Genomic DNA, 23365 nt, shown 5'->3' with positions numbered 1-23365 from the left:
AGCAACAACTTCTTGTCGTCTTAAACTAATTACCCCGCCCCTCACGTGTATAGCCTTTGCCGTCTTATACACATCCAATACTAAAGTTTTAACAGCTTGATCTTCCGGTTGGATTGGAGGTTCTGATTCACTTGGGTCGAGTTCAAACCAGTTTCCTAGACACGTGATGTAGTGACCCCCCGACATGTCACTTGTCCCTCTAGCACCTTTACCAACATGGGCCAAAAAGTAAGCAACTCCATAGGGTATACTAACAAATGTATCCCTATCTCTGATCGCATCTAAATACCAAAGGTCGATATAATTAATTTTATCTGTATTACTAAATGACCTTTGGTTTATTGTGTTCGCTATAAATTTATGAATTATTCTAAAGCGAACATCAGTGATCTTTAGGTATGATTCTTGGCCTGGCTCATATGTATTCCTTCGAGTAAAAGATTGCCAGACTCTCGAAGAATCATAATTTCCCATATATCTAGCCCCTGTAAAAATATACTCCCTAAAACCGGGAGCCAACATCTCCTCCACGGTGTAAATCCCTAATGCGTCAGTCACGTTGCTTAGGGACATACTTCTATCTACCCCACCCAGTCGAAATTGTAGAAAATTAGGGTCATTGATAGTTTCTGGGTGTAAACTCATTCTAACGGTAGAATAGAACTCGAAACACCATTCTCTATATACAGGGCTATTTAAATTAAACAACCTCTCAAAATCATTAAAAACCAAAGTCATTCCAAATTCGTTTGTGAAACTTTGGTTTAAAATTCCCCTTATTTGTTCATCTAAGTTGACTTGGTGTCATAAAGGAGCCCAATCCACAACGTATACTGGAGAGATGTTTCTATTGACCAGAGAAAGTAAGTCCTTAACCTTTTGTAATTGGTTAGGTAAATCATATGGAAATCTCAGGTTCGGGTGCAGGTTCTGAAGTTGTTGTTCCATTTCCGGTGTTACTTGTTCTTCCCCTTGCTGTTGGTTTACAGCACTCATTCTAAATAATCCCTGCATAATATTTTAAAACAAGAGAATCGTCCCAATTGGGTATATTAATGTTAGCAAAGAATTCATCCTTGACATACAAGCTTGTTTCAACACCACAGGAATCAATATTTCAACAACAGTTTACTTCAAAAAATTAAAACAAACAAAAATAAATCAAAAATTCCTAATCATAAATCAAGTTTCTAAAACAAAGTTTAATTCACAAGTGGAACACGTAATTAGCTAAGAATATATAATCCAATTCAATCACCTTGCGTATATTCCAGCTCCTAATCATCATTACAATCCATACTTGATTCATGACAATTGCAAAAATTTTGAAATTTAGACGAAAATAAAAATCACAAAATTAAACAATCAAACTTATATTCAAAGGTTCTACTGCTATCAAAACTTTTAAAAACATCTAAATAGACCCAAAATAACACATTTCAATAGCAATTTCTCAATTTCCCCAATTTCTACAAACCCTAACTTTTCAATAATCAATTAAACATCAAATTTTCATGCTAATCGGGTTTAATAACATACTACCAACATAGCCAAAGCAATAATCAAGCAAAATTTAATAATAACACGCTCTAAATTTGGATTAAAGCTAAACAAATAAATAATGAAAAATTTGAAGAACAAGTGGTAAAATGGGTTTAGGACCCTTACCAATCTTGGCATGTTGATAGATGGAAGAATTGGGGAAGATTGATAGTGTTTATTTAAATTTTGGGTGAGATTTTTGGGGTTTTTGGGTTTCTCCTTTGTGCACAGCAAAAAAAAAAAAAAATTAAGAGTGTGAAGAACAAGGCTGCTGGTCGACTGATATCCTCTCTGGTTTTACACTCTACGCGTTTCGCGTAGTACTACGCGTTTCGCGTATCGTTCAATTGTACGCGTTCCGTGTGGATAGCCACACGTTTCGCGTAAGCTTTAGGATCCTTTTTTTTATTTTTTTTATAATTAATTAAAATTTTAAAATATCTTTTATAAATTTATATTTGTTGTTACGGAAATTTCGGTTGTTATACCTAGTCTTTATCCGTTTATAAATTTTCAAATTCAACTTATAAAATTTAATTCTTTAAAAGTTAAAGTTTTAATATTTTTTAAAAACAACTTAAAAACAAAACACTCTATTTTTTTTTCTTTTTAAATTTTTAAATTAAAAGAAAATTAATATTTTAAAATTAAAAACAAGTGCATGAAAAATAAAAATTAAATGAATTTAAAATACACTCTATTTTTTTATATACTTTCAAACCAACTAATTTTCAAACTTAAAACTTTGTTTCCTATCAACTAGGTAGAGATAATCTCGGTTGTTACACCTATCATTACCCATGACAAAAGTTTACAAGCTATATATCTTTACGGTTATTGATAAAAAAATATATTTTTAGTAGTTTTAATTTTTCTTTTGTTTTTGGTGGTCTACCATTTAAAGGATATATTATGAATCCAACAATAAATTTCGTGCAATTTAAAGAATGACAATTCAGTTGTTACACTTAACATTATCGTTTTCAATGAAAACAGGTTGAACTCAAGGTTTATCAATTTTAAATGGTAGACCCTTTTTAATAAAAACACAACAAACAAATATAAACTAAACACACCAAAACATAAACTCACAAAAATTAACAAACATACAAAAATGCACAAACACACAATTGGCGAGAAAAAGAATTAGTTTGTGAAATCGCGTCGACTTGCCTCATAGTGGAGTCGTACCATTTCGCCCCCATGGCTTCGTAGGCGTAACCTCATTGGTTTAAGAGGTTTTCCTTTGAACATTTAAAAGGCCCTTCTCGGCACAAGGTTACGTACTCGTAATTAGAGTCCGTCTGATTCTTTGGGCAATTTCCGTAATGAGCTGGTTTTCCACATTTTACACACTTGCCCAAATGACGCGCTTGACGTTTCTTAGCTGATTTTGATTTTCCTTTGGCATAATTTTTCTCGTTAAGTTTTTGCCTTATTTCTTTACTCGCCTGATCGCATCTTCTCTTTTTATCTAAAACCACATCTCTTGGTAAAATTTTATCGCACATCAAAAAGAAGTGGTTGTAGACATATTGATTGCGCATCTTGAAAATAAACAATAAATAAAAACAAAAAGAAAAAAAATAAAAAGGTAGAATGGAGGGAGAAGACTAGTTCCTTAGTGTCTGCTAGGGAAAGACCGAACAAACCCTACTCTTAAAGATAAAAATAAAGTTCGAGAATGGAGTTAAAAAAACCTTAAAGTTACCCTAAATTTACTTGTTCTTAGGGTAGAAGGTGATCTCGTCTCTTTCCGTAGTATTGATTCCTTTAAAGTATAATTTGAGTCGATGACCGTTCACTTTGAAAGTTCCACAGTCTTTGCTATATAATTCTGCATATCCAGATGAAAAAACTTGTTTTATTATATATGGCCTAGTCCACCGGGATCTAAGTTTCCCAGGTGAAAACTTAAAACATGATTGGAATACTAATACTTTATCCCCTTGTTCAAATTCTTTCTTTTCTTTTAACCGTGCATCGTGCCATCTTTTAGTTTTCTCCTTGTATGTTTTAGAGTTTTCATATGCTTGTAGTCTTAATTCATCTAATTCATTCAGTTGCAAGAATCGGTTTTCTCCGGCTTTCACAAGGTCGGTATTACATTCTCTCAGAGCTGAAATGTCCCGTTCTTATTGATTAAAAACGTTCCATATTAATTGATTTCGTTGCGAGGTTTTGACCTCTATATGAGACGTTTTTCAAAGACTGCATTCATTTTAAGACAAACCATAACCTTTATTTCATCAATAAAGGTTTAAAAAGCTTTACGTAGATTATCAAATAATGATAATCTAAAATATCCTGTTTACACACGACCATTACATAATGGTTTACAATACAAATATGTTAACAACAAAATAAGTTTCTTGAATGCAGTTTTTACACAATATCATACAAGCATGGACTCCAAATCTCGTCCTTATTTAAGTATGCGACAGCGGAAGCTTTTAATAATCACCTGAGAATAAACATGCTTAAAACGTCAACAAAAATGTTGGTGAGTTATAGGTTTAACCTATATATATCAAATCATAATAATAGACCACAAGATTTCATATTTCAATACACATCCCATACATAGAGATAAAAATCATTCATATGGTGAACACCTGGTAACCGACATTAACAAGATGCATATATAAGAATATCCCCATCATTCCGGGACACCCTTCGGATATGATATAAATTTCGAAGTACTAAAGCATCCGGTACTTTGGATGGGGTTTGTTAAGCCCAATAGATCTATCTTTAGGATTCGCGTCAATTAGGGTGTCTGTTTCCTAATTCTTAGATTACCAGACTTAATAAAAAGGGGCATATTCGATTTCAATAATTCAACCATAGAATGTAGTTTCACGTACTTGTGTCTATTTTGTAAATCATTTATAAAACCTGCATGTATTCTCATCCCAAAAATATTAGATTTTAAAAGTGGGACTATAACTCACTTTCACAGATTTTTACTTCGTCGGGAAGTAAGACTTGGCCACTGGTTGATTCACGAACCTATAACAATACATACATATATATCAAAGTATGTTCAAAATATATTTACAACACTTTTAATATATTTTGATGTTTTAAGTTTATTAAGTCAGCTGTCCTCGTTAGTAACCTACAACTAGTTGTCCACAGTTAGATGTACAGAAATAAATCGATAAATATTATCTTGAATCAATCCATGACCCAGTGTATACGTATCTCAGTATTGATCACAACTCAAACTATATATATTTTGGAATCAACCTCAACCCTGTATAGCTAACTCCAACATTCACATATAGAGTGTCTATGGTTGTTCCGAAATATATATAGATGTGTCGACATGATAGGTCGAAACATTGTATACGTGTCTATGGTATCTCAAGATTACATAATATACAATACAAGTTGATTAAGTTATGGTTGGAATAGATTTGTTACCAATTTTCACGTAGCTAAAATGAGAAAAATTATTCAATCTTGTTTTACCCATAACTTCTTCATTTTAAATCCGTTTTGAGTGAATCAAATTGCTATGGTTTCATATTGAACTCTATTTTATGAATCTAAACAGAAAAAGTATAGGTTTATAGTCGGAAAAATAAGTTACAAGTCGTTTTTGTAAAGGTAGTCATTTCAGTCGAAAGAACGACGTCTAGATGACCATTTTAGAAAACATACTTCCACTTTGAGTTTAACCATAATTTTTGGATATAGTTTCATGTTCATACTAAAAATCATTTTCTCAGAATAACAACTTTTAAATCAAAGTTTATTATAGTTTTTAATTAACTAACCCGCGGTGTTACTACGACAGCGTAAATCCGGTTTTACGGTGTTTTTCGTGTTTCCAGGTTTTAAATCATTAAGTTAGCATATCATATAGATATAGAACATCTGTTTAGTTTATTTTAAAAGTCAAGTTAGAAGGATTAACTTTTGTTTGCGAATAAGTTTAGAATTAACTAAACTATGTTCTAGTGATTACAAGTTTAAACCTTCGAATAAGATAGCTTTATATGTATGAATCGAATGATGTTATGAACATCATTACAACCTTAAGTTCCTTGGATAAACCTACTGGAAAAGAGAAAAATGGATCTAGCTTCAATGGATCCTTGGATGGCTCGAAGTTCTTGAAGCAGAATCATGACACGAAAACAAGTTCAAGTAAGATCATCACTTAAAATAAGATTGTTATACTTATAGAAATTGAACCAAAGTTTGAATATGATTATTACCTTGTATTAGAATGATAACCTACTGTAAGAAACAAAGATTTCTTGAGGTTGAATGATCACCTTACAAGATTGGAAGTGAGCTAGCAAACTTGAAAGTATTCTTGATTTTATGAAACTAGAACTTTTGGAATTTATGAAGAACACTTAGAACTTGAAGATAGAACTTGAGAGAGATCAATTAGATGAAGAAAATTGAAGAATGAAAGTGTTTGTAGGTGTTTTTGGTCGTTGTTGTATGGATTAGATATAAAGGATATGTTATTTTGTTTTCATGTAAATAAGTCATGAATGATTACTCATATTTTTGTAATTTTATGAGATATTTCATGCTAGTTGCCAAATGATGGTTCCCACATGTGTTAGGTGACTCACATGGACTGCTAAGAGCTGATCATTGGAGTGTATATACCAATAGTACATACATCTAAATGCTGTGTATTGTACGAGTACGAATACGGGTGCATACGAGTAGAATTGTTGATGAAACTGAACGAGGATGTAATTGTAAGCATTTTTGTTAAGTAGAAGTATTTTGATAAGTGTCTTGAAATCTTTCAAAAGTGTATGAATACATATTAAAACACTACATGTATATACATTTTAATTGAGTCGTTAAGTCATCGTTAGTCGTTACATGTAAATGTTGTTTTGAAACCTTTAGGTTAACGATCTTGTTAAATGTTGTTAACCCAATGTTTATAATATCAAAAGAGATTTTAAATTATTATATTATCATGATATTATGATGTACGAATATCTCTTAATATGATATATATACATTAAATGTCGTTACAACGATAATCGTTACATATATGTCTCGTTTCAAAATCATTACGTTAGTAGTCTTGTTTTTACATATGTAGTTCATTGTTAATATAATTAATGATATGTTTACTTATCATAATATCATGTTAACTATATATATAACCATATATATGTCATCATATAGTTTTTACAAGTTTTAACGTTCGTGAATCACCGGTCAACTTGGGTGGTCAATTGTCTATATGAAACCTATTTCAATTAATCAATTCTTAACAAGTTTGATTGCTTAACATGTTGGAAACATTTAATCATGTAAATATCAATCTCAATTAATATATATAAACATGGAAAAGTTCGGGTCACTACAGTACCTACCCGTTAAATAAATTTCGTCCCGAAATTTTAAGCTGTTGAAGGTGTTGACGAATCTTCTGGAAACAGATGCGGGTATTTCTTCTTCATCTGATCTTCACGCTCCCAGGTGAACTCGGGTCCTCTACGAGCATTCCATCGAACTTTAACAATTGGTATCTTGTTTTGCTTAAGTCTTTTAACCTCACGATCCATTATTTCGACGGGTTCTTTGATGAATTGGAGTTTTTCGTTGATTTGGATTTCATCTAACGGAATAGTGAGATCTTCTTTAGCAAAACATTTCTTCAAATTCGAGACGTGGAAAGTGTTATGTACAGCCGCGAGTTGTTGAGGTAACTCAAGTCGGTAAGCTACTGGTCCGACACGATCAATAATCTTGAATGGTCCAATATACCTTGGATTTAATTTCCCTCGTTTACCAAATCGAACAACGCCTTTCCAAGGTGCAACTTTAAGCATGACCATCTCTCCAATTTCAAATTCTATATCTTTTCTTTTAATGTCAGCGTAGCTCTTTTGTCGACTTTGGGCGGTTTTCAACCGTTGTTGAATTTGGATGATCTTCTCGGTAGTTTCTTGTATAATCTCCGGACCCGTAATCTGTCTATCCCCCACTTCACTCCAACAAATCGGAGACCTGCACTTTCTACCATAAAGTGCTTCAAACGGCGCCATCTCAATGCTTGAATGGTAGCTGTTGTTGTAGGAAAATTCTGCTAACGGTAGATGTCGATCCCAACTGTTTCCGAAATCAATAACACATGCTCGTAGCATGTCTTCAAGCGTTTGTATCGTCCTTTCACTCTGCCCATCAGTTTGTGGATGATAGGCAGTACTCATGTCTAGACGAGTTCCTAATGCTTGCTGTAATGTCTGCCAGAATCTTGAAATAAATCTGCCATCCCTATCAGAGATAATAGAGATTGGTATTCCATGTCTGGAGATGACTTCCTTCAAATACAGTCGTGCTAACTTCTCCATCTTGTCATCTTCTCTTATTGGCAAGAAGTGTGCTGATTTGGTGAGACGATCAACTATTACCCAAATAGTATCAAAACCACTTGCAGTCCTTGGCAATTTAGTGATGAAATCTATGGTAATGTTTTCCCATTTCCATTCCGGGATTTCGGGTTGTTGAAGTAGACCTGATGGTTTCTGATGCTCAGCTTTGACCTTAGAACACGTCAAACATTCTCCTACGTATTTAGCAACATCGGCTTTCATACCCGGCCACCAAAAATGTTTCTTAAGATCCTTGTACATCTTCCCCGTTCCAGGATGTATTAAGTATCTGGTTTTATGAGCTTCTCTAAGTACCATTTCTCTCATATCTCCAAATTTTGGTACCCAAATCCTTTCAGCCCTATACCGGGTTCCGTCTTCCCGAATATTAAGATGTTTCTCCGATCCTTTGGGTATTTCATCCTTTAAATTTCCCTCTTTTAAAACTACTTGTTGCGCCTCCTTTATTTGAGTAGTAAGGTTATTATGAATCATTATATTCATAGATTTTACTCGAATGGGTTCTCTGTCCTTCCTGCTCAAGGCATCGGCTACCACATTTGCCTTCCCCGGGTGGTAACGAATCTCAAAGTCGTAATCATTCAATAATTCAATCCACCTACGCTGCCTCATATTCAGTTGTTTCTGATTAAATATGTGTTGAAGACTTTTGTGGTCGGTATATATAATACTTTTGACCCCATATAAGTAGTGCCTCCAAGTCTTTAATGCAAAAACAACCGCGCCTAATTCCAAATCATGCGTCGTATAATTTTGTTCGTGAATCTTCAATTGTCTAGACGCATAAGCAATCACCTTCGTTCGTTGCATTAATACACAACCGAGACCTTGCTTTGATGCGTCACAATAAATCACAAAATCATCATTCCCTTCAGGCAATGACAATATAGGTGCCGTAGTTAGCTTTTTCTTCAATAACTGAAACGATTTCTCTTGTTCATCATTCCATTCAAATTTCTTCCCTTTATGCGTTAATGCAGTCAAGGGTTTTGCTATTCTGGAAAAGTCTTGGATGAACCTTCTGTAGTAACCAGCTAGTCCTAAAAACTGGCGTATGTGTTTCGGAGTTTTCGGGGTTTCCCACTTTTCAATAGTTTCTATCTTTGCCGGATCCACCTTAATACCTTCTTTGTTCACTATGTGACCGAGGAATTGAACTTCTTCCAACCAAAATGCACACTTTGAAAACTTAGCGTACAATTCTTCCTTCCTCAATACTTCTAACACCTTTCTCAAATGTTCACCGTGTTCTTGGTCATTCTTTGAGTAAATAAGTATGTCATCAATGAAAACAATGACAAACTTGTCAAGGTATGTGTAGTGACCCGAACTTTTCCATGTTTATATATATTAATTGAGATTGATATTTACATGATTAAATGTTTCCAACATGTTAAGCAATCAAACTTGTTAAGACTTGATTAATTGAAATATGTTTCATATAGACAATTGACCACCCAAGTTGATCGGTGATTCACGAACGTTAAAACTTGTAAAAACTATATGATAACATATATATGGATATATATATATATAGTTAACATGATACTATGATAAGTAAACATATCATTAAGTATATTATCAATGAACTACATATGTAAAAACAAGACTACTAACTTAATGATTATTAAACGAGACATATATGTAACGATTATCGTTGTAAAGACATTTAATGTATATATATCATATTAAGAGATATTCATACATGATAATATCATGATAATATAATAATTTAAAATCTCATTTGATATTATAAACATTGGGTTAACAACATTTAACAAGATCGTTAACCTAAAGGTTTCAAAACAGCACTTACATGTAACGACTAACGATGACTTAACGACTCAGTTAAAATGTATATACATGTTGTGTTTTAATATGTATTTATACACTTTTGAAAGACTTCAATACACTTATCAAAATACTTCTACTTAATAAAAATGCTTACAATTACATCCTCGTTCAGTTTCATCAATAATTCTACTCGTATGCACCCGTATTCGTACTCGTACAATACACAGCTTTTAGATGTATGTAATATTGGTATATACACTCCAATTATTAGCTCTTAGCAGCCCATGTGAGTTACCTAACACATGTGGGAACCATCATTTGGCAACTAGCATGAAATATCTCATAAAATTACAAAAATATGAGTAATCATTCATGACTTATTTACATGAAAACAAAATTACATATCCTTTATATCTAATCCATACACCAACGACCAAAAACACCTACAAACACTTTCATTCTTCAATTTTCTTCATCTAATTGATCTCTCTCAAGTTCTATCTTCAAGTTCTAAGTGTTCTTCATAAATTCCAAAAGTTCTAGTTTCATAAAATCAAGAATACTTTCAAGTTTGCTAGCTCACTTCCAATCTTGTAAGGTGATCATCCAACCTCAAGAAATCTTTGTTTCTTACAGTAGGTTATCATTCTAATACAAGGTAATAATCATATTCAAACTTTGGTTCAATTTCTATAACTATAACAATCTTATTTCAAGTGATGATCTTACTTGAACTTGTTTTCGTGTCATGATTCTGCTTCAAGAACTTCGAGCCATCCAAGGATCCATTGAAGCTAGATCCATTTTTCTCTTTTCCAGTAGGTTTATCCAAGGAAATTAAGGTAGTAATGATGTTCATAACATCATTCGATTCATACATATAAAGCTATCTTATTCGAAGGTTTAAACTTGTAATCACTAGAACATAGTTTAGTTAATTCTAAACTTGTTCGCAAACAAAAGTTAATCCTTCTAACTTGACTTTTAAAATCAACTAAACACATGTTCTATATCTATATGATATGCTAACTTAATGATTTAAAACCTGGAAACACGAAAAACATCGTAAAACCGGATTTACGCCGTCGTAGTAACACCGCGGGCTGTTTTGGGCTAGTTAATTAAAAACTATGATAAACTTTGATTTAAAAGTTGTTATTCTGAGAAAATGATTTTTATTATGAACATGAAACTATATCCAAAAATTATGGTTAAACTCAAAGTGGAAGTATGTTTTCTAAAATGGTCATCTAGACGTCGTTCTTTCGACTAAAATGACTACCTTTACAAAAATGACTTGTAACTTATTTTTCTGACTATAAACCTATACTTTTTCTGTTTAGATTCATAAAATAGAGTTCAATATGAAACCATAGCAATTTGATTCACTCAAAACGGATTTAAAATGAAGAAGTTATGGGTAAAACAAGATTGGATAATTTTTCTCATTTTAGCTACGTGAAAATTGATAACAAATCTATTCCAACCATAACTTAATCAACTTGTATTGTATATTATGTAATCTTGAGATACCATAGACACGTATACAATGTTTCGACCTATCATGTCGACACATCTATATATATTTCGGAACAACCATAGACACTCTATATGTGAATGTTGGAGTTAGCTATACAGGGTTGAGGTTGATTCCAAAATATGTATAGTTTGAGTTGTGATCAATACTGAGATACGTATACACTGGGTCGTGGATTGATTCAAGATAATATTTATCGATTTATTTCTGTACATCTAACTGTGGACAACTAGTTGTAGGTTACTAACGAGGACAGCTGACTTAATAAACTTAAAACATCAAAATATATTAAAAGTGTTGTAAATATATTTTGAACATACTTTGATATACATGTATATATTGTTATAGGTTCGTGAATCAACCAGTGGCCAAGTCTTACTTCCCGACGAAGTAAAAATCTGTGAAAGTGAGTTATAGTCCCACTTTTAAAATCTAATATTTTTGGGATGAGAATACATGCAGGTTTTATAAATGATTTACAAAATAGACACAAGTACGTGAAACTACATTCTATGGTTGAATTATCGAAATCGAATATGTCCCTTTTTATTAAAGTCTGGTAATCTAAGAATTAGGGAACAGACACCCTAATTGACACGAATCCTAAAGATAGATCTATTGGGCCTAACAAACCCCATCCAAAGTACCGGATGCTTTAGTACTTCGAAATTTATATCATATCCGAAGGGTGTCCCGGAATGATGGGGATATTCTTATATATGCATCTTGTTAATGTCGGTTACCAGGTGTTCACCATATGAATTATTTTTATCTCTATGTATGGGATGTATATTGAAATATGAAATCTTGTGGTCTATTATTATGATTTGATATATATAGGTTAAACCTATAACTCACCAACATTTTTGTTGACGTTTTAAGCATGTTTATTCTCAGGTGACTATTAAGAGCTTCCGCTGTCGCATACTTAAATAAGGACGAGATTTGGAGTCCATGCTTGTATGATATTGTGTAAAAACTGCATTCAAGAAACTTATTTTGTTGTAACATATTTGTATTGTAAACCATTATGTAATGGTTGTGTGTAAACAGGATATTTTAGATTATCATTCTTTGATAATCTATGTAAAGTTTTTTTTAAAACCTTTATTGATGAAATAAAGGTTATGTTTTGTTTTAAAATGAATGCAGTCTGTGAAAAACGTCTCATATAGAGGTCAAAACCTCGCAACGAAATCAATTAATATGGAACGTTTTTAATCAATAAGAACGGGACATTTCAGTTGGTATCCGAGCGTTGGTCTTAGAGAACCAGAATTTTGCATTAGTGTGTCTTATCGAGTTTGTTAGGATGCATTAGTGAGTCTGGACTTCGACCGTGTTTACTTGAAAAATGATTGCTTAACAAATTTTGTTGGAAACTATATATTTTTAACATGTGAATATTATGTGATATATTAATCTCTTAACACGTTTGATATTATGTGATAGATGTCTACCTCTAGAACAAGTCCCATTGACTCACCTAATAATAATGAAGAGTCAAATGTAAATTGGAATGATTCGTGGACTGATTCACAAGTTCCCGAAGAGGAACCGGAAGAAGAGTCGGAACCGGAAGAAGAATCAGAACCGGAAGAGGAGGAACCGGATGAAGAAATAGAACCGGTGGGGGAAATAATAAAACGGTTAAGTAAAAGAAAATCCTCAACCAACCGACCAAGGTTAATTATGGTCAATGGTGTTTCCGCCAAGGAAGCAAAATATTGGGAGGATTACCAATTCTCCGATGAATCGGATTCCGACGAGAATTCCGATGATGTTATAGAAATTACCCCAACTGAATTTAAAAAGGCAAAACAAAATAATAAGGGAAAGGGCATAAAAATAGAGAAATCTAATTCCAACCCCGATGAACTTTATATGTATCGTCAACCCCCGAATTCCTTAAGTTGTAACAATGACCCGGGAACCTCTAAACCACCAGGTTTTTCTAAACCAATGTGGATAACGACGGCTCGTATTAGGGGAACATCATATATCCCTAGAAACTTGGCAAAACGAACCAAAACTGAAGAAGAAGAAACAAGCGAGTCGGAATAAGATAGTTGTATTCGTGTGGTGTAATATAAGTAATATAGTGTGCTTATGCTTTATGATATATGTAAAAATTGCTTGTATTAATAAGTATTTTTTTTATGAATCTAACTCTTGTCTATTTTACAGTTTAAAAACACAAAATGGATAGACAACCAGATATTTTAAGAGACCTACCCGGAGACATGATTGATGAAATCTTGTCTAGAGTCGGTCAGAATTCCTCGGCACAACTATTTAAGGCGAGATCAGTTTGTAAGACATTCGAAGAACGTTCCAAGAATGTCTTGGTTTATAAGAGACTTTCTTTTGAAAGATGGGGGATATCACATTGGGAAACCCATAAGTTACGATGTGTTTACTTTGACGCATATATTGCGGGGAACCCAAATGCTATTTTACGCAACGGGTTAAGAAATTATTTTGACTCAATATATCCGAATATTGGACTTCGTGATTTAAAAAAAGCGGCTAACATGCAACATAAAGAAGCATGTTATGCTTACGGATTAGTAATGTTCGCTTCTCACCAATGTGAGAACAAGAACATCGGGCTACAACTATTAAACAAAACGTTTCCACAAGTGACGGAGTCGGTAATTGGGGTAAGAAATGAGGTTTTTAGATTATTACGGGACTGTTGGACATTACGTAACCCTCGTCCCTTTGACGACGTTACAACACGCTGTCTTATCAACGGCCATAACGGTTATGTTCCACAAGACCAAGGATGGGAAGTAATCCTAGTAAAACCAGAATACATGACTTGTTTCTGGACGTATGAATTACGTCTCTTTATTGCCTTTGCTGAACGACTTGTGTACTAGCTAGAATTATCTTCACAACCATCTTGTATCAAATTTATTGTGTGCTATATTTCATGCTATATGTAAAATAAGCGGTATTGTAAGTTTGTAAAATATTGTATAAAAGTTTGAACGCGAAATATTATTACAATCAGTTTTTCATATAGAATTGTAGTAGTTGAATTGTATATTAGCTACTAAGTATGAACTTAACGGGTAGGTACTACCCGAATTTAAACTTATAAAACGCTAATATGAAGAAAAAGCTTTTATAAATGAGTTCATATTATGCTACGAAATACTATTAACTACTCTTAATATTCTGTATGATTAACTTGTTCCATTTGACTATTTTGAAGGAAATGGCACCGACTACTCGACACACCGTGAATATGAATGAAGAGGAATTCCGTACTTTTCTAGCTTCAAACATAGCCGCAGTACAGGCTGCGCTACATACCAACAATAACCTTGGATCTAGCAGTACAGAAAATCGTGTAGGATGCACCTACAAAGAATTCACTGCCTGCAAACCTTTGGAATTTGATGGAACCGAAGGACCGATCGGATTGAAACGGTGGACCGAGAAGGTCGAATCGGTGTTTGCTATAAGTAAGTGTACTGAAGAGGACAAAGTAAAGTACGCTCCGCATACCTTCACAGGTTCTGCGTTAACATGGTGGAATACCTATTTAGAGCAAGTGGGACAAGACGATGCGTACGCACTACCGTGGTCAGCATTCAAGCACTTGATGAACGAGAAGTACCGTCCCTGAACCGAGGTCAATAAGCTCAAGACAGAACTTAGAGGGTTACGAACCCAAGGATTTGATATTACCACATACGAAAGACGATTCACAGAATTGTGCCTATTGTGTCCGGGAGCATTCGAAGATGAGGAAGAGAAGATCGACGCGTTTGTGAAAGGATTACCGGAAAGAATCCAAGAAGATATAAGTTCACACGAGCCCGCCTCCATACAACAGGCATGTAGAATGGCTCACAAACTCGTGAACCAGATTGAAGAAAGAATTAAAGAACAGACTGCTGAAGAGGCCAATGTGAAGCAAGTCAAAAGAAAGTGGGAGGAAAACGGTGATAAGAATCACCAATACAACAACAACAGCAATTACAACAATAATCGCAACAATTATCCCAACAATCGCAACATCAATCGCAACTACAACAAACGGCCCAACAACAACAACAACAACAATAACAACAGCAACTACAACAATCATCCCAACAACAATAATAACCGCAACAACAACAACAATCAGAAGCAGCTATGCCAAAGGTGTGAAAAGAATCACTCGGGGTTCTGCACCAAATTTTGCAACAAGTGTAAAAGAAATGGTCATAGCGCGGCGAAGTGTAAGGTCTACGGACCAGGGGTTAATAGAACGAAAGGAACAAATGGTGTCGGAACGAGTAATGGCGGAGCAAGTAGTGTCGGAGCAAGTTATGACAATGTAGTTTGTTATAAATGTGGAAAACCGGGCCACATTATTAGAAATTGCCCGAACCAGGAGAACACGAATGGACAAGGCCGTGGAAGAGTTTTCAATATTAATGCGGCAGAGGCACAGGAAGACCCGGAGCTTGTTACGGGTACGTTTCTTATTGACAATAAATCTGCTTACGTTTTATTTGATTCGGGTGCGGATAGAAGCTATATGAGTAGAGATTTTTGTGCTAAATTAAGTTGTCCATTGACGCCTTTGGATAGTAAATTTTTACTCGAATTAGCAAATGGTAAATTAATTTCAGCAGATAATATATGTCGGAATCGAGAAATTAAACTGGTTAGCGAAACATTTAAGATTGATTTGATACCAGTAGAGTTAGGGAGTTTTGATGTGATAATCGGTATGGACTGGTTGAAAGAAGTGAAAGCGGGGATCGTTTGTTACAAAAATGCAATTCGCATTATACGAGAAAAAGGAAAACCCTTAATGGTGTACGGAGAAAAGGGCAACACGAAGCTACATCTTATTAGTAATTTGAAGGCACAAAAACTAATAAGAAAAGGTTGCTATGCTGTTCTAGCACACGTCGAGAAAGTACAAACTGAAGAAAAGAGCATCAATGATGTTCCCGTCGCAAAAGAATTTCCTGATGTATTTCCGAAAGAATTACCGGGATTACCCCCACATCGATCCGTTGAATTTCAAATAGATCTTGTACCAGGAGCTGCACCAATAGCTCGTGCTCCTTACAGACTCGCACCCAGCGAGATGAAAGAACTGCAAAGCCAATTACAAGAACTTTTAGAGCGTGGTTTCATTCGACCAAGCACATCACCGTGGGGAGCTCCTGTTTTGTTTGTCAAGAAGAAAGATGGTACATTCAGGTTGTGTATCGACTACCGAGAGTTGAACAAACTTACCATCAAGAACCGCTACCCACTACCGAGAATCGATGACTTATTTGATCAACTACAATGAAATGTCCCGTTCTTATTGATTAAAAATGTTCCATATTAATTGATTTCGTTGCGAGGTTTTGACCTCTATATGAGACGTTTTTCAAAGACTGCATTCATTTTTAAACAAACCATAACCTTTATTTCATCAATAAAGGTTTAAAAAGCTTTACTTAGATTATCAAATAATGATAATCTAAAATATCCTGTTTACACACGACCATTACATAATGGTTTACAATACAAATATGTTACAACAAAATAAGTTTCTTGAATGCAGTTTTTACACAATATCATACAAGCATGGACTCCAAATCTTGTCCTTATTTAAGTATGCGACAGCGGAAGCTCTTAATAATCACCTGAGAATAAACATGCTTAAAACGTCAACAAAAATGTTGGTGAGTTATAGGTTTAACCTATATATATCAAATCGTAACAATAGACCACAAGATTTCATATTTCAATACACATCCCATACATAGAGATAAAAATCATTCATATGGTGAACACCTGGTAACCGACAATAACAAGATGCATATATAAGAATATCCCCATCATTCCGGGACACCCTTCGGATATGATATAAATTTCGAAGTACTAAAGCATCCGGTACTTTGGATGGGGTTTGTTAGGCCCAATAGATCTATCTTTAGGATTCGCGTCAATTAGGGTGTCTGTTCCCTAATTCTTAGATTACCAGACTTAATAAAAAGGGGCATATTCGATTTCGATAATTCAACCATAGAATGTAGTTTCACGTACTTGTGTCTATTTTGTAAATCATTTATAAAACCTGCATGTATTCTCATCCCAAAAATATTAGATTTTAAAAGTGGGACTATAACTCACTTTCACAGATTTTTACTTCGTCGGGAAGTAAGACTTGGCCACTGGTTGATTCACGAGCCTATAACAATATATACATATATATCAAAGTATGTTCAAAATATATTTACAACACTTTTAATATATTTTGATGTTTTAAGTTTATTAAGTCAGCTGTCCTCGTTAGTAACCTACAACTAGTTGTCCACAGTTAGATGTACAGAAATAAATCGATAAATATTATCTTGAATCAATCCACGACCCAGTGTATACGTATCTCAGTATTGATCACAACTCAAACTATATATATTTTGGAATCAACCTCAACCCTGTATAGCTAACTCCAACATTCACATATAGAGTGTCTATGGTTGTTCCGAAATATATATAGATGTGTCGACATGATAGGTCGAAACATTGTATACGTGTCTATGGTATCTCAAGATTACATAATATATAATACAAGTTGATTAAGTTATGGTTGGAATAGATTTGTTATCAATTTTCACGTAGCTAAAATGAGAAAAATTATCCAATCTTGTTTTACCCATAACTTCTTCATTTTAAATCCGTTTTGAGTGAATAAAATTGCTATGGTTTCATATTGAACTCTATTTTATGAATCTAAACAAAAAAAGTATAGGTTTCTAGTCGGAAAAATAAGTTACAAGTCGTTTTTGTAAAGGCAGTCATTTCAGTCGAAAGAACGACGTCTAGATGACCATTTTAGAAAACATACTTTCACTTTGAGTTTAACCATAATTTTTGGATATAGTTTCATGTTCATAATAAAAATCATTTTCTCAGAATAACAACTTTTAAATCAAAGTTTATCATAGTTTTTAATTAACTAACCCAAAACAGCCCGCGGTGTTACTACGACGGCGTAAATCCGGTTTTACGGTGTTTTTCGTGTTTCCAGGTTTTAAATCATTAAGTTAGCATATCATATAGATATAGAACATGTGTTTAGTTGATTTTAAAAGTCAAGTTAGAAGGATTAACTTTTGTTTGCGAACAAGTTTAGAATTAACTAAACTATGTTCTAGTGATTACAAGTTTAAACCTTCGAATAAGATAGCTTTATATGTATGAATCGAATGATGTTATGAACATCATTACTACCTTAAGTTCCTTGGATGAACCTACTGGAAAAGAGAAAAATGGATCTAGCTTCAATGGATCCTTGGATGGCTCAAAGTTCTTGAAGCAAAATCATGACACGAAAACAAGTTCAAGTAAGATCATCACTTGAAATAAGATTGTTATAGTTATAGAAATTGAACCAAAGTTTGAATATGATTATTACCTTGTATTAGAATGATAACCTACTGTAAGAAACAAAGATTTCTTGAGGTTGGATGATCACCTTACAAGATTGGAAGTGAGCTAGCAAACTTGAAAGTATTCTTGATTTTATGAAACTAGAACTTTTGGAATTTATGAAGAACACTTAGAACTTGAAGATAGAACTTGAGAGAGTTCAATTAGATGAAGAAAATTGAAGAATGAAAGTGTTTGTAGGTGTTTTTGGTCGTTGGTGTATGGATTAGATATAAAGGATATGTAATTTTGTTTTCATGTAAATAAGTCATGAATGATTACTCATATTTTTGTAATCTTATGAGATATTTCATGCTAGTTGCCAAATGATGGTTCCCACATGTGTTAGGTGACTCACATGGGCTGCTAAGAGCTGATCATTAGAGTGTATATACCAATAGTACATACATCTAAAAGCTGTGTATTGTACGAGTACGAATACGGGTGCATACGAGTAGAATTGTTGATGAAACTGAACGAGAATGTAATTGTAAGCATTTTTGTTAAGTAGAAGTATTTTGATAAGTGTATTGAAGTCTTTCAAAAGTGTATAAATACATATTAAAACACTACATGTATATACATTTTAACTGAGTCGTTAAGTCATCGTTAGTCGTTACATGTAAGTGTTGTTTTGAAACCTTTAGGTTAACGATCTTGTTAAATGTTGTTAACCCAATGTTTATAATATCAAAAGAGATTTTAAATTATTATATTATCATGATATTATGATGTACGAATATCTCTTAATATGATATATATACATTAAATGTCGTTACAACGATAAACGTTACATATATGTCTCGTTTCAAAATCATTAAGTTAGTAGTCTTGTTTTTACATATGTAGTTCATTGTTAATATAATTAATGATATGTTTACTTATCATAATATCATGTTAACTATATATATAACCATATATATGTCATCATATAGTTTTTTTTTACAAGTTTTAACGTTCGTGAATCACCGGTCAACTTGGGTGGTCAATTGTCTATATGAAACCTATTTCAATTAATCAAGTCTTAACAAGTTTGATTGCTTAACATGTTGGAAACATTTAATCATGTAAACATCAATCTCAATTAATATATATAAACATGGAAAAGTTCGGGTCACTACAGTACCTACCCGTTAAATAAATTTCGTCCCGAAATTTTAAGCTGTTGAAGGTGTTGACGAATCTTCTGGAAATAGATGCGGGTATTTCTTCTTCATCTGATCTTCACGCTCCCAGGTGAACTCGGGTCCTCTACGAGCATTCCATCGAACCTTAACAATTGGTATCTTGTTTTGCTTAAGTCTTTTAACCTCACGATCCATTATTTTGACGGGTTCTTCGATGAATTGGAGTTTTTCGTTGATTTGGATTTCATCTAACGGAATAGTGAGATCTTCTTTAGCAAAACATTTCTTCAAATTCGAGACGTGGAAAGTGTTATGTACAGCCGCGAGTTGTTGAGGTAACTCAAGTCGGTAAGCTACTGGTCCGACACGATCAATAATCTTGAATGGTCCAATATACCTTGGATTTAATTTCCCTCGTTTACCAAATCGAACAACGCCTTTCCAAGGTGAAACTTTAAGCATGACCATCTCTCCAATTTCAAATTCTATATCTTTTCTTTTAATGTCAGCGTAGCTCTTTTGTCGACTTTGGGCGGTTTTCAACCGTTGTTGAATTTGGAAGATCTTCTCGGTAGTTTCTTGTATAATCTCCGGACCCGTAATCTGTCTATCCCCCACCTCACTCCAACAAATCGGAGACCTGCACTTTCTACCATAAAGTGCTTCAAACGGCGCCATCTCAATGCTTGAATGGTAGCTGTTGTTGTAGGAAAATTCTGCTAACGGTAGATGTCGATCCCAACTGTTTCCGAAATCAATAACACATGCTCGTAGCATGTCTTCAAGCGTTTGTATCGTCCTTTCGCTCTGCCCATCAGTTTGTGGATGATAGGCAGTACTCATGTCTAGACGAGTTCCTAATGCTTGCTGTAATGTCTGCCAGAATCTTGAAATAAATCTGCCATCCCTATCAGAGATAATAGAGATTGGTATTCCATGTCTGGAGACGACTTCCTTCAAATACAGTCGTGCTAACTTCTCCATCTTGTCATCTTCTCTTATTGGTAGGAAGTGTGCTGATTTGGTGAGACGATCAACTATTACCCAAATAGTATCAAAACCACTTGCAGTCCTTGGCAATTTAGTGATGAAATCCATGGTAATGTTTTCCCATTTCCATTCCGGGATTTCGGGTTGTTGAAGTAGACCTGATGGTTTCTGATGCTCAGCTTTGACCTTAGAACACGTCAAACATTCTCCTACGTATTTAGCAACATCGGCTTTCATACCCGGCCACCAAAAATGTTTCTTGAGATCCTTATACATCTTCCCCGTTCCAGGATGTATTGAGTATCTGGTTTTATGAGCTTCTCTAAGTACCATTTCTCTCATATCTCCAAATTTTGGTACCCAAATCCTTTCAGCCCTATACCGGGTTCCGTCTTCCCGAATATTAAGATGCTTCTCCGATCCTTTGGGTATTTCATCCTTTAAATTTCCCTCTTTTAAAACTCCTTGTTGCGCCTCCTTTATTTGAGTAGTAATGTTATTATGAATCATTATATTCATAGATTTTACTCGAATGGGTTCTCTATCCTTCCTGCTCAAGGCATCGGCTACCACATTTGCCTTCCCCGGGTGGTAACGAATCTCAAAATCGTAATCATTCAATAATTCAATCCACCTACGCTGCCTCATATTCAGTTGTTTCTGATTAAATATGTGTTGAAGACTTTTGTGGTCGGTATATATAATACTTTTGACCCCATATAAGTAGTGCCTCCAAGTCTTTAATGCAAAAACAACCGCGCCTAATTCCAAATCATGCGTCGTATAATTTTGTTCGTGAATCTTCAATTGTCTAGACGCATAAGCAATCACCTTCGTTCGTTGCATTAATACACAACCGAGACCTTGCTTTGATGCGTCACAATAAATCACAAAATCATCATTCCCTTCAGGCAATGACAATATAGGTGCCGTAGTTAGCTTTTTCTTTAATAACTGAAACGCTTTCTCTTGTTCATCATTCCATTCAAATTTCTTCCCTTTATGCGTTAATGCAGTCAAGGGTTTTGCTATTCTGGAAAAGTCTTGGATGAACCTTCTGTAGTAACCAGCTAGTCCTAAAAACTGGCGTATGTGTTTCGGAGTTTTCGGGGTTTCCCACTTTTCAACAGTTTCTATCTTTGCCGGATCCACCTTAATACCTTCTTTGTTCACTATGTGACCGAGGAATTGAACTTCTTCCAACCAAAATGCACACTTTGAAAACTTAGCGTACAATTCTTCCTTCCTCAATACTTCTAACACCTTTCTCAAATGTTCACCGTGTTCTTGGTAATTCTTTGAGTAAATAAGTATGTCATCAATGAAAACAATGACAAACTTGTCAAGGTATGGTCCACACACTCGGTTCATAAGGTCCATGAACACAGCTGGTGCATTAGTTAAACCAAACGGCATGACCATAAACTCGTAATGACCGTAACGTGTTCTGAAAGCAGTCTTTGGAATATCATCTTCTTTCACCTGCATTTGATGATACCCGGAACGTAAGTCAATCTTTGAATAAATAGACGAGCCTTGTAGTTGATCAAATAAGTCGTCGATTCTCGGTAGTGGGTAGCGGTTCTTGATGGTAAGTTTGTTCAACTCTCGGTAGTCGATACACAACCTGAATGTACCATCTTTCTTCTTGACAAACAAAACAGGAGCTCCCCACGGTGATGTGCTTGGTCGAATGAAACCACGCTCTAAAAGTTCTTGTAATTGGCTTTGCAGTTCTTTCATCTCGCTGGGTGCGAGTCTGTAAGGAGCACGAGCTATTGGTGCAGCTCCTGGTACAAGATCTATTTGAAATTCAACGGATCGATGTGGGGGTAATCCCGGTAATTCTTTCGGAAATACATCGGGAAATTCTTTTGCAATGGGAACATCATTGATGCTCTTTTCTTCAGTTTGTACTTTCTCGACGTGTGCTAGAACAGCATAGCAACCTTTTCTTATTAGTTTTTGTGCCTTCAAATTACTAATAAGATGTAGCTTCGTGTTGCCCTTTTCTCCGTACACCATTAAGGGTTTTCCTTTTTCTCGTATAATGCGAATTGCATTTTTGTAACAAACAATCTCCGCTTTCACTTCTTTCAACCAGTCCATACCGATTATCACATCAAAACTCCCTAACTCTACTGGTATCAAATCAATCTTAAATGTTTCGCTAACCAGTTTAATTTCTCGATTTCGACATATATTATCTGCTGAAATTAATTTACCATTTGCTAATTCGAGTAAAAATTTACTATCCAAAGGCGTCAATGGACAACTTAATTTAGCACAAAAATCTCTACTCATATAGCTTCTATCCGCACCCGAATCAAATAAAACGTAAGCAGATTTATTGTCAATAAGAAACGTACCCGTAACAAGCTCCGGGTCTTCCTGTGCCTCTGCCGCATTAATATTGAAAACTCTTCCGCGGCCTTGTCCATTCGTGTTCTCCTGGTTCGGGCAATTTCTGATAATGTGGCCCGGTGTTCCACATTTATAACAAACTACATTGGCATAACTTGCTCCGACACTACTTGCTCCGC

This window comes from Rutidosis leptorrhynchoides, chromosome 8, assembly GCF_046630445.1.
Source record: "Rutidosis leptorrhynchoides isolate AG116_Rl617_1_P2 chromosome 8, CSIRO_AGI_Rlap_v1, whole genome shotgun sequence".
NCBI lineage: Eukaryota > Viridiplantae > Streptophyta > Magnoliopsida > Asterales > Asteraceae > Rutidosis > Rutidosis leptorrhynchoides.
Note: the sequence above shows the minus strand (reverse complement) of the source record.